A 17,324-nucleotide genomic window follows, 5' to 3' on the forward strand; every position below is an offset into this window, starting at 1 on the left:
AGTTTTAAAAATGACCAGAAGCAGCCCGTATGAGTAATAAAGCAATATTTGGAGGTTGTTTTTGCACAGCTTTTGGCAGAATTTTTACAGCACAGCGCGAAATTGTGGTAAGGCGATGCCACTTGTATTGTGTACAGTACACAAAGGAGCCATACATGAGAGCATGAGCATCTCTTACAACCTGTGTTGGAGCGACGATCACCGGCTGAGTGACTAAGAAAACAAAAGCCAATTGATGAATGTGGAGAGGTGGAGTGAGTTGAGGTGAGCCCCCATGGGGGTTGAAGGAAGGGGATAAATTCCTCAATACTCCTGTTTTATTTATACATTGGCTGAAATTGGTTGAATACATCGCACTTGTTAATACAGGGATGAGACAATATTTGCACTGGATTTGTCCGTGTGTTTGTTAACCTGTTGACAGGGTATGATTGTGTGAACGAGATATAGCGTACTTATTTGAGGGTATGAGGGTACCTTCACCCCCACGTCGGCTGTGACGCTGGCACCACTGAACGTTGTTTATAAATGTAGCGGGTAGGGGAGGGGATCAGGGTGAGCTTGGAGGGGAGAGGAGGCGTTCGATTATTCTAGCCTTTTATTTCTTCACCAGTTCCCAGACTGTTCATTGTTCTGAACAGTGACGAAGTATTCCCAAACATAAAAAAATATATATAATATCAATGAACAGACTACATTATTGCTATGAATGACACATAACAAAGGTTTCAGGAAAGACAATGAGACTGTAATGTAAAATAAAAGCTGTTGTAAAATTAAAAGCGTAGAATAAGTCTGTCTTCAAATTTTTTTACTTAGCTTTGGGGCGTTGAATAATACACTAGTTGACAAACCATGCAGCTCTGTCCCGTATATGTTACGCGTACCCGATACATGACCTAATTATTTAAGCAATTAATTCATTCACCAATTCCTCTCTCTACATTCATCCTTTCCTCCACCTCCCTAAATCATTCAGTCCCCCTTTGTTCGCTGCCCCACCTTCCTACTCTTCCCCATGCACCTCCTCTTGAAACTTGAGCCTCCCTTTACACAGCATTCCTTTATTCGCGTCGACAGCAGAGGAAACTCTCAGTAAACTTCCAAAGTAACCAGTGATCATTTTTTTTGGAAATCATTCAATAAGTGAACAGATTAATATCACGAATGTAATTAAAATAATTTTATCGACTTACACTATAGTTTTCTGGCTTTCTTCAATGTGCGAAAATAGTTTTTGAGCCGGCTATTATTTGCGTAAGAAACTAAATGATCGTAGTTGCAAATAACCATGAACAGTTTGAATGATCAGAATAGACCAGTGGATACTGTTCGCAGTGCACTGAATTTCTCCCATCTGCAGCGAACGGTTTATCTATTAGTGAAAAATAAGCCGCTGTCTGCAGTGCAGATGAGAAATTTTGCTCTAACTCGGGAAATAGAGAGAATTTAAATACATAGTAATGAAAATGTTTGCCTCGACGAAACTAAAAAAATCCATGCACAATTAATGTGCAGCTCATACTTCACTATTCTCGCGCACCTTAGACCACGTCACTACGCTGCCAGACGCTGCCGCTGCAATTTACAATGCTCTCGCCCAGTGTGCCGAGTTTAGAGTTGGAGCGTCCATGAACGGGCCTCTTAACAGAGGGCACTTCGCGTATCTTCGACACAAGGTGCCATCACTTACTAGATTTACCCTTGTTTTTTCGCATGAAAAAACATGGAACCGCTTTTTACTTCCACTCTCTGTTTGCATTCTCTTTCACTGATTTCACTTCAAGTCCTTTTAGTGAGACGTTTCAATACAAAATGCGTTAATACAGTTCAACCGCATAGTGAAAAGGCAAGCTATGAGCCCGCGCAGCACGCACGTCCGTCTTGTGACACGGCTCAACCGCGACATCATAGCCTGGTATGTTGAGCAAATGCGAAAACCTCTGTATAATAATGTTTGAAGCCCATTTAACTTGAACTGGAATGAACAAAAACTAAAGAAACTGGTATTTAGACCGGAGAATGTCGGCTTTCGGAACACAGAAGTTAAAGAACGGCCATTAGATTTCGTAATATTGCAATCAAGGAAGGACAAACTATTGTTAGATTCGAGCTCCATGGTAAATTTGATAGAATTATGTTGCGAGTTTAGGTAATCAAATAATGGTTTGACATGGGAGGGATGTTGGAAAATTAGAAATGTGTCATCGACATATCTATTATAGAATATTGGCTTGAAATCAAGAGGACAATTGGCCAGCCAAGAAACCTCGTGAAAACACTTCACGCACTCTTTATTCCAGGATCGCTGAGCATAAGGGCAGGAGTTGTAGGACCGGACAGTTGCTATCGCGCCCCCCTCATTCGGCTGTGCGCACTCACGCCGAGCAGTGTGATGTGCCTGTTTCTGACAGTGACTTTAGGGTGTTAGCTTCTACCTACGGTACTTCAGATTTGCGTATCATAGAATTATTGTACATTTTTAGGCTTAGGCCCAGTTTAAATTCAGCTGTGAGCCCCTATCCCCTTGAAATTGTGAATAGATAGGTTTTTATGCCCTATTACTTGTAAATTTAGGTTCTAATTGTGTTCTGTGCTTTCAATTGTGTTAACTTGTGACTTTCTATGTATATATGTCGCTTAGTGAAAACAATATATGTCTGCTGAGTCAACACAATATATGCCTGCTCAGTCAACACAATATATTCCCTTGTACATAACCCGATCCCTGCCACTACCCAAATAAAAAATTAAGGGTGGCGCACCGATGATTATAGGTGGCGTAACGGTGGGTGGCCAGATCTGCCGAAAATCGACACTAAAACACCAATAAATCGAAAGGGTGGCGAGTATAGGTGGGTGTCCTCGATGAATCATCGATGATATATAGGGTCTAAAAAATCTATGGCACATTGCAGACAAATCTCTTATGCGCCACCGATAACAGTTTGCCCAAACTGCACAGTGCACGAAGGTGTTTGCTACTGTAATTTATCCAACGTAGAAAGGTGTTATTGGGTTGCGGGTAATTCGAGATCAAGACGAAACCATGACTTCGTTCTGTGTGCTTGGCTTTTAAGATTAGGTTCTGTTAAGAAAATTTATCAAAAATTTAGGGTGAATTCGGTAGGTACGAGTAAAACTGAAGCAAGGTGTTCACAAATTTTTCAAACCAAAGTGAAGCTACTGGGCATGTATCAGACTGCTCCTGATATAAATTGTCCGAGGAACAATGGAAAATTTTTGTCACAAAAAATGCAGTTTCTCAGAAGATGATAGCGAATACAATTTTTTATGTTCACATGAGTTATTGAGTAAATTGATTGCGAATATTGCGTCTGCGCCAACTGGCTGTGTTGGAAATATTGCGATCAATTCAGATAATTATTGTACCATTAAGTATAAATTGTATGGATCGATTAGGTGTGTTATGTAATATTGACAATATTCTCAAGTTGCTCCATTTATCTAAACTCTATAACCACGTCGACGTAGTCGGCAGAGGCAAGGCAGCTCTAAAGCGCAGCGGCTCTGCAGTCCTCAAGTGCAGTGAGCAAGTCGAGTGAGCACACGTTCACGTTCATACGAGTTGGGTTTACGGGAGTCGGCGTCGAGCTTCCTACTAAACTTTACCATGTCCTGCTTCCTACTAATCTTTACCAGGTCCTGCTTCTATACTAATCTTTACCATGTCCTGCTTGAAATATGTGCTTTCCGGGAAATTTGCTTGTTAAAAAAATCATTTTTACGCAGAGGGATACAAATAAAAATTCGGCCTTCTATCGCTTACTTCGACAGTGGAATTTAATTATTTAGGGAAATTTGCCCATACAGTCAGATAATTATTTCGATTTTAAGTCTAAATTTCTGCTAGAGTGATTCCGGTATCTTTTGGACGCAAGAGATTAAAGATTATGCAAAAGAAAAATAGCGACTCGAAGTGGTGCAGGTAATTCACGAATGACGTTTAAAAATCATCGAGTGATATTAATTCCTTATTTCACGCAAGAATATTCTTGGTGAAAATATTTAAAATAAAACCGCTTTCAAAATTGGTGTAATGTTCACACTATGAAACTTCAATGCTTATTAAGCCTTTTTCCGTAGACTTTACTCTGAGCTGAACCATCGTTCGTTATGAATAAACGGAGTTTCTTTCAGTGGCAGTTTACTCGGATCTAGCAGCATGCTCAAATAAAATTGTTGATGGAACCATTTAATCATCACGGTGGCAGCACTAACTTCTGTCGTTTGATGAAATTAATACTTGCAATACTTCAGGCAAATATTTTAAAATTACTCTAGTGCCTAGTCCTCTCCTATAGCTCAAGAGCAAAGGCTTTGCTTCGCGTATGGGAGACCGAAGTTCGAATCCTGCAGGCTGGGAGTTTCATCAAGTCGATTTCTCACGAGGTATGTGTATGTGCGTGTACTCTGAAAATTTGTTCCTGCTTCATGCCTGATATTGTTACTTGTACTATCATGGTAGACTTTAAATACGCCGCCCTTAGAATGGTGATTATGTGGAACTATGTCAGTAAATACATAAGCATCGGATTAGAAACTAAATAAAAAAATTTTATCGACTTCATTTTAAAAGTGGCCATCGGTGGCTCATCAATGTGCCACTGATGCCAATGGGTAGTTATTGGCGGAAGAAAAGCTTCACGGGTAGGGGGGCCATCGGCAGGTTATACTAAGGTGTGGTAAAGGTGGTGCACGCCACCCTTAATCACTGTATAAATCATAGCTGCTCCACCTATTGCGTCCGCCAATAGCCACCATTAAAACATAGGTGCTCCACTCATAATTTTTATTTGTGTATCCCTGGTCTCGAGTAACGCGGGCTGAGGCAGGGCATTTCCTTTAAAGCCTACCGAGTTAATTCCTCTGATCGAAGGGATAACGGAGCTGAATGAATTAGTACTGTAATTACTTCAAATGACATTAACGAAAGATGTGTGAATGGATTCTGAAATAATCTAAACGTGTTATAATCGTTAGTCCAAAATTAATGCAAAAACAACTAATGCACAATGCGATTTAGTGACCAGTTTCATATGATTCATTTCATTCAAATTCATCAATATGCAACATTAATCTCATTGGACACACATTGACTCAGCCGCGAGGTCAATATCGTGTTTTCTGAACGGCTTCACTGAACGAAGGTGCATGGCGGGGGATTGAGATACGGGGATTGAGATACGGGGATTGCGACACGTAACGAATTACGTTCTTCATTGAAGCAGTTCCGAAAAATTGTTAACAGTAGAAACTTGGCGTAAGTAGAAAAGCTAAAGGACATGTTTGATTTCATGGAATATATTAAGAGTGAAACTGTAGTCCAGCTTTTTGATTATCATCATTTATGAAGATTCTAGAAAATCTTATCCGTGCCAAAGGCAGTTACGTCGTGTGAGAATATTTAGCAAACTAAACCTGCGAAGTGGTCAGTGCGGAGAACGATAAGGTTAGAAGCAACTACAGCAGTGCTAAGAAAATGCAATCGTCCGGTCATGAATCAGAAATTTTGTTCTACATATATAGATCATATATTTAGCTAGAAGTGAGTAATAGAAGCATGTTAGTTGGGGCCTGGTAGTTTTGAATATGTTACCGGACATTTGTGACGATGTGAAAACCTAACGGAATGTGGTATGTTGATGGTAGAATATGCCGACAAAGTGGACCTCTCTCGAATGAAGGGTTTACATCGGGAGCATGTGAATCTTGCATCATGCGGGGTCGAGATATGAACCTGTGCCCTCATAGATGGTTTGCTGCTTGGCCATATATCTTAACTATAGCCCTAAATATAACTTTAACTTCAGCAGTAGGTAAAAACAGTATCTATGTATGTTCGAGGCTACAATGATAGTCTAAAGACAATTGACCGTAATTTCCTTACATGTAATGTGACGAAGTAAATCATATTGACTATTTACCCTTGTATCTAATATAAAACATCGATAAAGCCTGTTACCAATACTTCCATACCTCGGAGTTCACATAAATCCAATTATGCCGCTAATCCGTAGAATTTCTGGTTTTTATTCGTGTACTCAATGGTTCGCAATTGCAACAAGATCAAGTCGGGAGTTTATGCTCACAAGACATGTCGCTCTAGGCTACCTCAAGTTGAATTTTGACCTCGAGTTGAATTTTGACCTCATGTTGAATTTTGACCTCAAGTTGAATTTTGACCTCAAGTTAGGCATGCAGCTCATGCCATCAGAGCGGCTTGCAGCTCATGCCATCAGAGTGGCATGCAGTGAATGCCATCAGAGCGGCTTGCAGCTCATGCCATCAGAGCGGCATGCAAGTAGGGCAATAGCAAGTAGAAGAGTAAATATAATAGTAAGTGGGAGGGTAAATACAATATTGAGTAGAAGGGAAAATACAATAGTAAATAGGAAGGTAAATACAATTGTAAGTAGGAGGGTAAAAACAATAGTAAGTAGAAGGATAAATACAGTAGTAAGTAGCAGGGTAAATACAAGCAGGGCAAATACAATAGTAAGTCCTCGGGTAAATACAATAGCAAAAAAGAGGGCAAATACAATAGCAAGTATGATTAAATTACAACACGGGCGACTCAACGTCACCATGAGAATGTATCTAACAGCAACAACTTACGGCTCCAAAGGACGTCGCGGCTGCACGGCGACGTCCAAAGAACGTCGCGGCTTCACGAGACGTCGCAGTCGTTTAAGAAGTTGCGACCCCAAGCCAGGCTCCGCCATCTCCAGGGCGTCGGCAGGCACTCCTGGTGGGCGCTGGACGCGATCAACGCTCCTGCGACACAACGCGGGCGACAACTTCAAGCAACGCCACCAGAACACATTAATAATAATCATTGCACATCATCATCTTCGCTGGTTCAGTCTTTCCAACAACAGCCCAATATTCCCAAAAGGAATTACACGAGGAAATGTGGTGGCCATGCGCTGAATTTATCCAGATCATCGTCTCCGTTAATATCGATTTCAACGTATCATTGAATTCTACATTCATCAGACCAACGCGGCGGTGGTGTTAGTAGCGGGCAAAATAAGCGGGGCTCGCCTACGAGACGCACCACTATCTGTGATACGCTCAGCTAAGTACAGACACCGCAGCAATCCAAATGAACCTTGAATATCGCGAAATAATGACAAGCAATTTCGTTAACTTGGCTCAAGAAATTTTCTACAATATTGACTAAATCTAATATAAAATTTTTACTATATTATTACAGTGTTTGCAAACCTTTTTATATCCTCGGATGTGACTGCCAGAATACGGTTGAGGAACTCAGCGCATGACTATATATGAGGCGATGGACGATGCAATTAACATCGAACATTTCCTGGACGGATTGTGGCGAAACTCAAAGTGCTTGCACCCTCTACCGGACAGTGGCCTGTACACTTTCAGGACCGCTGATAAAACAATTTCAGAGTCAACCATATTGGCCCACTTTAGTTTGAGGGGACATATTGACTGTGACGGTATTTTCTTGAAGCAACTTGAGTGCTTCTGCACCGACATAGGCAAACAGACTGGCAGCTATAACGTCTGTATTAGTGTAGTTCGTCTTTGTTAATTTCGACATGACAAATTCTTTGTAAAAGCTGAGCATGTCAGACGCCACATCCCCGAGCGTCTGCCACGAGAATATCGCCTCAGGGAAGTGCTTCAGCATCTTACAGAAATGAATCAAGTTGATGGGTTCAGATAATTGACTTCTGACATCTTCACTGAGCGACTGGAAGCTCGTCATCTCCCTAGGCGGAGTGTATAGTCACTGAGAGGCTCTTCGTCGAACTCGTCCTGAAGCAGAGAATAAAATTGCCCATTCCTTCGTATCAGCTCGAGCTGAGCTTTTTGCAATACATCGTACTGATGTTTATTCATAATTTCGGTCTTATTGTGCATGACATCGTTTCGGAAATTTTTGACATCACGAACCGCATCGAGCAATGTTTCGATGAAAGTCCTGTTTCCAACATTGCAGGGTCGAGTAATAACCCTGTTCCCTCATTGCTGGTTTGCTGCTTGGCCTCTTTAACTAAAACCCTAAAAAATGCCTAACAAATTACGGACCAGGCAATAAGTCTAGCAGCTATCTCAATCAATCGTCAGTTATGAAAAGAATGGGTTCCAAATCCCGGTTCCCTTGTGAATCGAGTCACGAAAAATTCAAGAATCGGTAACAGGCCAAGGGCCTATTTCTTCAGAGCCGACACTTCTATTCTATTCTTAACTTATAACCCTAAATATAGCTTTAAATTCAGCAGAAGGTAAAAGGCAGTATCCCTGTTCGAGGCTACCATGAAAATCTAAAATCAATTGACCCGTATTACCTTACATTTAATATGTCGATGTATAACGTATTATTTGTTTTACTCCGCATGAAATGTGAACATGTAAGTCTTATTAACTATTTACCCTTATATTTAATGTAAAACATCGATAAATCCTGTTAACCATACCCCCATCCTTTGGACTGCACATTAATCCCAATTATGCCGCCAATCCGAAGAATATCTGATTTTTATTCGTATACTCAATGGTTTGCAAGAAGCTCAAGTCGGGAGTTTATGCTCACAAAATTTGTTGCTCTAGGGTACCTAGAGTTGAATTTTGACCTCAAATTGAATTTTGACCTATTCAACGCCGCGTTTTTCATTTTGACTGACCTTATGATGAGTTCGGGACTTCCTAGTCCCCGGTTACGCTGATGCACCGCTTTTGTCGTCCTCCGTCTCCGAGTCGTCGCTAGGCAGGCCACCCCGCCCTCAGGTCCCGGATGAAACGTTAGACGTGTTCCGTATACTTGCCCTTCTTTGAGCCAGCTGATGAAAGATGCTGTTGCTTGTCCCTTGCTGAGGGAAGTTTCCCATTACTGGACAATCTGGGATCTTTCTCAACCAATTGTCCAGTCGTCTCTTGAATGTTGCAAGGGTGAACTCCCCTTCGCTCAGCTCTTTTGGCAGGGCATTAAAGAGCCTCGGTCCTACAACAGACAGTGATCCCTACCGGAGAGTCAGTACTCTGGCCGCGGCTCGGTTATTAAATGGGGGAACCTTGCACAGTCTCCTCCTCCTTTCGTTGTAACGTGTCACTATTGTGGAGGTCTCACTCTCAAAGTTGAGAGCCTGTCCGGTTAGCATCTTCAATGTGTACAGTATAATATACCTTTCTCTTCTCCTCTCCAGTTAGTACAGTCCCAAGTGTTTCAGCCTTTCGCAGTAGTTCAGGTTCAGCTCCCTCGTGCCGCTGATCCTGTACGTGAAGGTCCGCTGCACTGCCTCCAGTTATCGCACCGCACCCGCCTTGAGTGGCGATCAAAGTTGGCAGCAGTACTCAAGATTGGGGAGCACGAGGGCTCTGAAGACTGTAATCATTGGTGCTGCTGCTCTCGTTCGAAATGTCCTCCATATCCACCCCATCCGTTGCCGGCTGCGCGCGACTATTTCCTTGATATGGGCATCGAACGTGGCTTCAGTACTCATCAACACTCCGAGATCTCGAACTAGTTGCTTCTCCTCAATTTCTGTGCCATCTGATGCCAAGTAGCGATATGGCATCCCGATCTCTGTGCGGACTCTGTATGTCATTACGTCGAACTTGGTGCCGTTGAACTGCATATTGTTCACTAGGGCCCAATCGTAGATTGACGATAGGTCCTCCTGTAACCTCTCGCAGTCTAGGTCATCTGTGATCTTCATCAGCACTCTTGTATCGTCCGCTAATGACGATGTAGATGCGTGGATGATTTCCGAGTCAATATCGGCAATGTGGATGAGAAAGAGGATCGGTCCAAGCACTGAGCCCTGCGAAACTCCGCTTTTCTCCCTCGCTTCTCTCGATTTCGAGTTTCCAATTGCGACAGCTTGTACTCTATCTGTAAGGAAGTTGTGGATCCACCTCAACAGGCTTCCTCCTTCCCCCAACAGCTTCAGCTTTCTTAAGAGCACCCATGGTCAACTTTATCAAAAGCTTTAGCAAAGTCTAGGTATACCACGTACACGCCAGCTCCCTCCCCCAGCTGAGCTACAAGACGGTGATGGTGCTCCAGTAACTGCGATAAACAGGAACGATTACGCCGGAAACCATATTGTCCGTTATCATACAGGTCAGCCTCTTATATAAACCGGACAAGCCTCCTGACCACTACCTTCTCAAAAACCTTGATCACATGTGAGGTCAAGGTCACAGGTCTGTAATTTTGGGGTCTGTCCCTCGGACCTCTTTTGAGGATTGGCGTTATCGGTCCCACTTTGAGACCCACAGGGATAATTCCCTCTGTTATCGAGGCTTTCCAGAGCGTTGTGAGCGGAGCCTTCAGTGCTCCAACACACTTCTTCAGCAGCACTGCCGAGATTCCGTCGCATCCTGGCGCTGAAAACGTCACCAGTTCTTTGATACTTATTTCCATGTCTTCTGGTCTAAACTCAATGTTCTCCAACCCTCTACCGCCTGGCAGCTCCTGGAGAACTTCAATTTCATTCTCCTCCCTTGAGTAGCGTGGGTTACTGAACACTGATTCAAACTGTGATCCCAGTAACTCACACATGCCATGGCCATCTTCAACAATGACTTCGTTATCCTTAAGCGGGCCTGCTGGTGTCTTTATTTTAGCCTTGTTGAGAGCGTATTTAAAAAAATACTTGGGGTTCTCTTTGATGACCTCAACCACTCGCTCTTCCGCGACTTGTTCTTCGATTTCCTTGTGCAAATCTACTAGCCTCTGTCTCCTCATATCAGCAGTAGATTCAGCTATTTGTTTATTTCATCGTTTGCGTTTTCTCATAAGGATTCGTCGGTCTTTCGGAATGTGGCGGACTTTAGGGCCTGTTTTTCTTGGGGTATGACGCACACGTACCTGTGCTAGTTTCTCACACAGTTTTGTGTAGATTTCCTCAGCATTCATCTCGTGGAACTCCGCTCTCCAATCGATTTCGTCAATTTCATTCCAAATTGCCACCCAATCCGTTCTTCGATTGTGAAAGTTAAGTCCTGCCAGTCCCTCTTGGGGCATTATCCTAGGCTGGGTTTCAATTCCAATTGTCGTTTCCACCATCACTAAGCGATGATCTGAGTGAGGTTTCTTCAACCCGAACATCAAGCACCATTCTTTCATTATTAGCAAAGAAGAGATCGAGGATATTGTGTTCTCTTGTCGGCGACCGTACCTGCTGACTGAGCAAGTGATCCGCAGCAAACTTCTAAGCTGTCAGGACCTCTAAGCTGTCAGGGCTTGTCCAACGTATTCGTGGGAGATTAAAGTTCCCCTAATTATCCAGATGGGGTCTGGATTGCCCAGTTCAGCCACCCTGGCCTCTATTTCCTTAAGGGTTTTGTTGAAATTTTCCGGCGGGCAAGCAGGCGGTCTATAGACTATGGCTACGCACAGCTAAATTTTTTATGTGGAGAAGCACATGTACAACGAAGCCGTCAGAGTTTACAGATTTTAATCTCAATTCTACGGTGCTTCTTGCGAGGGAATTCCTAAGGTAGACAATTACTCCACCCTTATTTCTCCCTTCTTTCCGGTCCGCGCGGTAATGTTGGAATCCTTCCATTGTAATTTCTGCATCGAGGATATCTTTTCTTAGGTGCGACTACGTTAGTGCAATCATAAAGATTCCACCCTCGTCGGCCATCTCACGCAGCACGCCAATCTTGTGACGCGCTCTCAGTGGGAAGAGCCCCTCGATGTTAGCCAGCAAAATGACAGACTCTTCCCTTATTGCCGCGCTTACCTGCGTCTCCACCACTCTGCCAGGCCCAGCAGCTCCTGCATCTGGAGTTTAAATATTTCCAGCGGCTGTTTCTGGTGTTGTATTTGTTTCCTCATTTCTAATAAATCACTAGAGGTAACCTCTGGCCTCCCGCGTGCGTCATTCTTCCATACACCTGGACCATTCCCTGAAGTAGTTAGGACATCTCTCCTTCTCCAAAAACTACCCTCCTCCCCGCTCCTTCTACCAGTGTTTCCTGCAACCCCATCACTACCCTGTCTTTCCTGTGATGATGGGGGCTGTGAGGGTGAGGGATGGGTCTGGCGACCAGCAGGAGCCCTACGCTGTGGGGGCGAATTGCTGCCTCCTCTTCTGTCGGCTTCCTCCATGCGCTTCCGCGATTTTATGTGAAGAAACCTACAGTTGTTGTTTGTCCAATCTTCTTTCTGCATAACAATCCGCCACAACTTAGGGTGATAGAACGCGCAATCCCTTCATTTTTTGCACCCTCGTGGATGCCCGCTTCCGTAGGTACAGAATTTATAGCACATTCAGGGATGTGAAAATCTGCAGCCATCTCCCTTTTTCCCGTGTTCACGTTTTTTTTCAGGTACTTCCAGGGAACACCTTTCTTTGCTGGTGGTCTACTTGAGGGTGCATTTGCAACTTGGGTGAATGATAGGGGTGGCAGTGTTGAAAAGGTTGGAAAAGCTGGAAGGGATCATGGCAAGCCATCTTCTAAGTCGCCATTCTCCAGGGTTAGTGCGGTAGCCGGAGTGTATGTAGTTCTAGTGTTTGGGCCTAATTCAGAGGAAGGAATGTCGATAGGATCAGATGTTGGGGCACTGGAAGGGCTGAGGGCAATGATAATGCTGGGGATGGGTGTAGGGTTAGGAGTGACTGAAGAGGTGGGAGGCGTGGCATGGGAAGAGGTAAGGTACTGTTAGCTGCAACGGGAAAGGAGGTGGCACATAGGGAGGGGTGGCCAGCACCACCGGGCACGTGACCCACCCGTTTAGGTTTTTCTTTCATTGCTGCAATAATTTTATTCTCGATTTCTTTGAAGTTTTTGTAAGTATTCATAATACAGTTCTTACATTCATAAGAAACTCTGGTTTGATCGAGCCTAACGATTCAATATACCGGCAAATCACTACATTTTAAGTTAATGAATAACTGACATATGCTGCACTGTAGTACAAGTGTCTCATCACATAGTTCCTTACAAATTATGCACAAACTCCCCATAGTGGGTTGCATAACAACACATTTAGCCATCTTACCCTGTTTTTTTGTTTCGTTTTGCTATTATTTTTTATTACAATATATTACACTGAATATTTTGAATAAATATTTACGCTGAATATTTGAAAACGCTACACTGAATATTTGAAAATATTAAACGGAATACTTGAAAACACCATACCGCATATTGAACGCCAATCATCAGAGAGGCGTCGTTATTAGTGAACGACTATTATTCTTACAGTCGCATTTCGGTGTCCAACATATACAGTTCTGCCTCAATTACATACGAGGACTTTTTGAAACATGACCTCCGATGCAGCCCATGCCATCAGAGTGGCATGCAGCTTATGCCATCAGAGCGGCATGCAGCTAATGCCATCAGAGCGGCTTGCCGCTAATGCCATCAGAGCGGTATGCAGCTCATGCCATCAGAGCGGCATGCAGTTTATGCCATCGGAGTGATTTGCAGTTCATGCCATCAGAGTGACTTGTAGCTCATGCCATTATAGCGGCTTGCAGTTATTGCCATCGGCACAACTTGCAGCTCATGCGATCGGACCGGCTTGCAGCTCATGCCGTCAGAGCGCCTTGCAGCTCATGCCGTCGGAGCGGCTAGCGGCTCATGCCGTCAGAGCGGCTGGCAGCTCATGCCATCAGAGCGGCTGGCAGCTCGTGCCATTAGAGCGGCATGCAGCTCATGCCATCAGAGCGGCTTGCAGCTCATGCCATCAGAGCGGCTTGCAGCTCGTGCCATCAGAGCGGCTAACAGCTCATGCCGTCAGAGCGACTTGCAGCTCATGCCATCAGAGCGGCTAGCAGCTCATGCCATCAGAGCGGCTAGCAGCTCATGCCGTAAGAGCGACTTGCAGCTCATGCCATCAGAGCGGCTAGCAGCTCTTGCCATCAGAGCGGCTTGCAGCTCGTGCCATCAGAGCGGCTTGCAGCTCATGCCATCAGAGCGGCTTGCAGCTCATGCCATCAGAGCGGCTTGCAGCTCATGCCATCAGAGCGGCTTGCAGCTCATGCCATCTGACTGATGGTTGGAATAGCAAGACAGTTCACTCCAACAGACAGCTCATAAAATACTAAGTAGGGGGTAAATACGATAGTAAGCAGGAGGTAAATACAATGGTAAGTAGGATGCTAAATACAACATTAAGTTGGAAAGTACATTCAATAGTAAGTAGAAGGGCTACTACAATAGAAAGTAGGAGGGTAAATAAAATAGTAAGTAGGAGGGTAAATACAGTAGTAAGTAGGGGGTAAATACAATATTAAGGAGGAGGGAAATACAATAATAAGTAGGAGGGTGAATACAGTAGTAAGTTGGTGGAAAGTACAATAGAATGTATGAGGGTAGATATGTACAATTGCTGGGGGACTACTTCTCTATCATTGTATCTCGATACGGCCGTGAAAGGGTTCAGTTGGGATAAAACACCGAGTTCACAATATATTCAGTAGAGTACGTGTGTACAAATGCGTTGTGCCGGGTGGTAGTCTCTGTCAGCGCGTAACTAAAACATGAATGAATAAAATCCTGAAAGTAAACAAAACCTAAATTGCGGAACGGTAAAGTATAAATGAAAATGGAATAATTTTTGCTAAGAGATGTGAATAAATTTATACTCTTCCCAAACATTGCCTCCACTTAGTCTAATTGCTAATATTGCACTTGAAAGCCTGACGACTTGCAACTTCAATATTTACAGAATATAAAGACATATTTACCCAAGTATTTCCAATCCCAGAAAAATTGACACAAAAAAATTAAACGCAACATAACACAAATTGAAAGTACATCCTATTTCATTAAACAATTCACGTCTATAAACTCTAACTTTAAACCGTACAACTTCTTAATTCCTACGGACTATACATTGACAATATCATGCGGTATACAAGGATTATTTATTACACAATATTAAATCTATAAGTCTATAGTAGAAAATTCACTTTACAACATAGGGCATATAACACTTTACATGGACATTTCGAAACTATTTATATTCAACTAAAACGCTACTTATCACAGTAAATCATGCAAGTTAAAAGTATTCAGTGATCAATAATGTGCACGTAAAAATTTCACCGGCTACAAATTTAGAATCAAAACCAAACGTACACGAAGTTACTTTTGACGATATTCATGAGTTCTTGTTTGCACACGTGGGCTTAAAGGACCCTGTTTCAGGGACCCGTAGAGAGATGTACAAGATCTACGGGTCCCTGAGATCTTGTACATCTCCTCTCACTATCCGTTGCACGAGTGGCAAGTACAGGAATAATGTCGGAGGCTTCTACCAGACTTGAAGTGCAACAAATGTTCATGCATGGTGGTCAAAATATCATTTCTCACATTATCGCGTACCACATTACCCATTCAAACTATATCGGAGACATTGTCAATCCAATCTTCATTAAGCGATTGCGAAACAGTCCTTACCCGATCCCCAAAGTCTTTCTGAACTGCAACAGACGGTTCAAGCCACGCTATAATCGTTCCGAGAGACTTATCACTACTATAGCAACTTCCGGTATTAACTGAAGAAATATGCGCGGAGAGTTCCTGTGCCAGTTCTTCTACTGGTGTGGACACCCGGTGCTCTGGTATAATAATTTCAGTCACAGTCTCGTTTTCAACATTCCAGTTTACCGTATTTTCGGCATCCAAACTGTTACAATTGGTAGCTTCTATTGCATCGGAACATGTACAAGACCTTTGCAGCGCCAAGAAACTATTATGTACATTACCAGATGAACAAGCCTGACTATCATGAATAGGTGAGATCTGAAATGACACTTCAGGCGGAGAAATAGTTACTTCAGGAAGAGGCTTTGAGTTACGTTGAACCAGATCGTCCGTATTTTCCTCTACATCCAATTCATGAAAACTCCAGTCAAGAGTCTTACTTCTGGAAGAACTATCACTAGGGGTTGGAACATAGGATGAATTTGACAATGTTTTGCGAAATAAAAACATAGCCTTTGAATCGTAAAATTTCCCTCTTAAATCTAAAATACACCTTATATTTGGGAAAACTGGACATCTATTGTCAGTCTTATTACCGTCCAAATCTGTAGAAACACATATTTCAGTTGCACTATAGCAGTGGTTCCCAAAGTGGGCGATATCGCCCCCCTAGGGGCGATGGAAAGATTTTGGGGGGCGGTAAGGAAGAAGAGGGCGCTTGGGGGGCGATAGGGGAGCGATAGTCCGAAGTCGAAGTCAGAAGTTCGAACATTTGTTTGACGATTTGTACACAACACGTGCAGCGCATGACTCCCAGCGATGGCTTTGTCACCCAGATCTGTTTTTTTAAACCTCTCCTGGGTTTACGTCTCGGACAAATTAACGGCCGGACTCGCGGCCGGTCTCACGGCCAATTTCCAAATTCAATGATCAAGAAATATCTCACAAACTAATGAACTTGACTCGATGAAACTTAGTACCTACACGTATTAATTAGGACCTAACAATAATGTTTAGCTCGTGAAAATTGCTTGAATTTTGCCATCGTTTGTTTTTGTCATAGTTATATGGCAATACGGGCCGAAATTCACAGTGATCAAGTAATTTCTTCCAAACTACCGAATAGTTTCGAACGAAATTATGAATTTGCAGTCCTAACTGCCGAACGGTAATGTTAAGCTCGTGAAAATTTTTTCTATTGCGCCCTCGTTCGCGATTTTTTTTTTAATTTCACCTTCATTCATGATTTAAACAGCAATACGTGTTTGAATTCGCAATAAAAGAAATTTTTTCAAAAGTGCTGAACAGGCTTGAACAAAACTTAGTATTTTAATACCTAACCTCAGCAACGGCGATGTTTAGCTCGTTACATTTTTTTCGTTTTGCCTTCGTTTGCCAATTATACGGCTTTATACGGCTCTTGGTTAAACTGGTCGGTAGAAAAGCCGGTCGTTCCTCCTATATCTGTATAACTCGCAAACGAAAGCAAAATAAAAAAAAATGTCACGAGCTAAACATCACCGTTGAGATGTTAGGTATTTATATACTAAGTTTCATCGAAATTTGTTTTGTAGTTTGGAAGAAATTTCTAGATCGCCGCGAATTTGAGTGCCAAATTACCCGGCGATACGGGCCGAAGATAATGAAGTGTGAAATCAAGAATGACGGTGAAATGGAAAAAAGCTCGCAAACGAAAGGAAAATCTAAAAAAAAAATTTTTGAAGCTAAAAAAATCACTGTTTGGTAGTTAGGAATGTATATTCAAAATTTCGTTGAAATCTGTTCAATAGTTTGGAAGAAATTCTTTGATCACTGCGAATTTCGGCCTGTTTCGCAATATACACGTAGGCGTAACTCACGAATGAAAGTGA

The sequence above is a fragment of the Hyalella azteca genome, unplaced genomic scaffold, assembly GCF_000764305.2.
Source record: "Hyalella azteca isolate HAZT.00-mixed unplaced genomic scaffold, Hazt_2.0.2 contig2957, whole genome shotgun sequence".
In the NCBI taxonomy this organism is placed as follows: domain Eukaryota; kingdom Metazoa; phylum Arthropoda; class Malacostraca; order Amphipoda; family Hyalellidae; genus Hyalella; species Hyalella azteca.